At 39.8% G+C, this 2500-nt stretch overlaps 4 non-coding genes across 4 annotated transcripts; 3 read left to right on the forward strand and 1 right to left on the reverse strand.

Moving 5' to 3' along the window:
- The first annotated feature begins 191 nt into the window (after positions 1-191).
- Positions 192-265, forward strand: Trnat-ugu (transfer RNA threonine (anticodon UGU)). Its single transcript has one exon. It is a non-coding gene; the product is annotated as a tRNA-Thr (tRNA).
- A 1021-nt stretch (positions 266-1286) lies between these two features.
- On the forward strand, positions 1287-1397 carry Trnai-uau (transfer RNA isoleucine (anticodon UAU)). The gene is made up of 2 exons: positions 1287-1324; positions 1362-1397. It is a non-coding gene; the product is annotated as a tRNA-Ile (tRNA).
- A 270-nt stretch (positions 1398-1667) lies between these two features.
- Trnak-cuu (transfer RNA lysine (anticodon CUU)) lies at positions 1668-1740 on the reverse strand. Its single transcript has one exon. It is a non-coding gene; the product is annotated as a tRNA-Lys (tRNA).
- Positions 1741-2089: 349 nt separating this feature from the next.
- On the forward strand, positions 2090-2200 carry Trnai-uau (transfer RNA isoleucine (anticodon UAU)). Its single transcript has 2 exons — positions 2090-2127; positions 2165-2200. It is a non-coding gene; the product is annotated as a tRNA-Ile (tRNA).
- The last annotated feature ends 300 nt before the right edge of the window (positions 2201-2500 follow it).

Raw genomic sequence — 2500 nt, forward strand, 5'->3', positions numbered from 1 at the left:
GGAGGCAATCTTACTTTCTATTAAAGTTGACTTGATGTACTGATGAGCGGTAAAATATATTTCGTTACGCTTCTTTGATCGAAATGACAGATGGTTCTTTGACAGCAACAGTGCTTTTCAAGTTTATGAAAGGACGTTGATCAAATCCCAAGGCTTAAGTTCAGTGGCAGTTTACGTAGGTTTACGTGCAAGGCACCGTAGCTCAGTTGGTTAGAGCGCCAGTCTTGTAAACTGGCGGTCATGGGTTCAACTCCCATCGGTGCCTTAGATTTTATTGATGTCCAGGTGAGGTTTGTTTAAATCTGAATTCCATGACAATCGTTGTAGTTGGGCATAATTCCGTGAAAAGGAATGAATTAATGAAGTCGCATCGTTCTCACTTGACAAATCAAAAGATGATGCGTATGACAGCTTCTCATTTCGGCTTCAGCCTCGAGGAAAAAGGTTAATCGATTTAGTCTGAGTTTTTCTATCGGCGTCGTGAATTTGAATGCATTAATGAGGTCACATCCTTTTGCTACTAACTATGTTTTGCCTAGACAAATCAAAAAATGATGCGTTTTACAGCATCTCATCTCGGCTTGAGCTTAATAGACCTAATTGGCTAACTCAATGTTGTACCCAATTCAAATCTCCCTGCTGTATGCAGCATTCATATTTACCGCTGTCCAACCAACTTGCATGTCAAATTCATCAAAATCCGATTACTTTTGGAAATTGTGTTTGGCACCGCAAGTGTTATTACTTCTGTTGCTTTAGGTCAGTTTCAGTTCTAACATCCGTGACTCCCTGGAAATCTATCAAGTTGCTACTCTACGAAAAAACAAAATTAATAAGTTACACAAAAAGAAAACAAGAGCGTTTAGTCAGGCAATAATAGAGATACACCGCCCACGACCCTGAGATTAAGAGTCTCATGCTCTACCGACTGAGCTAGCCGGGCTCCTCGCTTCAGCAGTGTTGGCGGAACGTTAAATAAGAATATGTGACGGGTATGAAGCATATCCACCCTGTTCGGTTCTTCAATTTGGGGCATTTCGGGCTTGATCATACTAAGATACTGCCGAGCATTTATAATAATATTAATAATCATCATCATCATCATCATCATCATCATCATAATAATTATTATTGTTATATTATTATTATTATAAGTATTATTAGTATTATTACTATTATTGTTATAAGTATTTTTATTATTATGGGTGTCGTGGGAAAGGACACTCGAAAGACAATTGAAGGGTCATCGGGAAGCCACCGGGTGGTTCGTCGGGGCAACTGTCATAGCTCCCGTAGCACAGTAGGTTAGAGCGTCGTACTTATAAGCAGTACTTGCAACAGTCACTTACAGTGCTGGGGTAATGCGAAGGTCGGGGGTTCGATCCCCGCCGGGAGCAAGTTTGTTTTACAGGCTACGACTCTGGTGCCGGGTTTAATGTCAAGTGTCAAAGCTTCCTTTGACCACAGACAGTCACAGCTACGTTTTCAACTTAATTATATACCTGGTAGTTAATCCGCAATTGTTAGCATAGCTATTATTCTTGAATTCTTCTAACATCCGTTACTTCCTTGAAATCTATCAAGTTGCTACTCTACGAAAAAACAAAATTAATAAGTTACACAAAAAGAAAACAAGAGCGTTTAGTCAGGCAATAATAGAGATACACCGCCCAACGTGGGGCTCCAACCCACGACCCTGAGATTAAGAGTCTCATGCTCTACCGACTGAGCTAGCCGAGCTCCTCGCTTCATCAGTGTTGGCGGAACGTTGAATAAGAATATGTGATGGGTATGAAGCATATCCACGCGGTTCGGTTCTTCAATTTGGGGCATTTCGGGCTTGATCATACTGAGATACTGCCGAGCATTTATAATAATAATAATAAACATCATCATCATCATCATCATCATAATAATAATTATTATTATTATTATTATCATTATATTATTATAATAAGTATTATTAGTATTATTACTATTTTTATTATAAGTATTTTTATTATTATGGGTGTCGTGGGAAAGGACACTCGAAAGACAATTGAAGGGTCATCGGGAAGCCACCGGGTGGTTCGTCGGGGCAACTGTCATAGCTCCCGTAGCACAGTAGGTTAGAGCGTCGTACTTATAAGCAGTACTGGCAACAGTCACTTACAGTGCTGGGGTAATGCGAAGGTCGCGGGTTCGATCCCCGCCTGGAGCAAGCTTGTTTTACAGGCTACGACTCTGGTGCCGGGTTTAATGTCGAGTGTCAAAGCTTCCTTTGACCACAGACAGTCACAGCTACGTTTTCAACTTAATTATATACCTGGTAGTTAATCCGCAATTGTTAGCATAGCTATTATTCTTTAATTCTTTAAACTGTCCAATTAAGGATTAATTTGGATAGTTTCAGATAGGGTTTTCCTTTAAAAACAGGCGAACTGTCCAATTTAGAAAATATAGGACAGTTTGTCTAAGCCAATCAAATCCCGGAAAATACAATAGGTAATTGAGCACCATT

The sequence above is a fragment of the Montipora foliosa genome, chromosome 4 (assembly GCF_036669935.1).
Source record: "Montipora foliosa isolate CH-2021 chromosome 4, ASM3666993v2, whole genome shotgun sequence".
In the NCBI taxonomy this organism is placed as follows: domain Eukaryota; kingdom Metazoa; phylum Cnidaria; class Anthozoa; order Scleractinia; family Acroporidae; genus Montipora; species Montipora foliosa.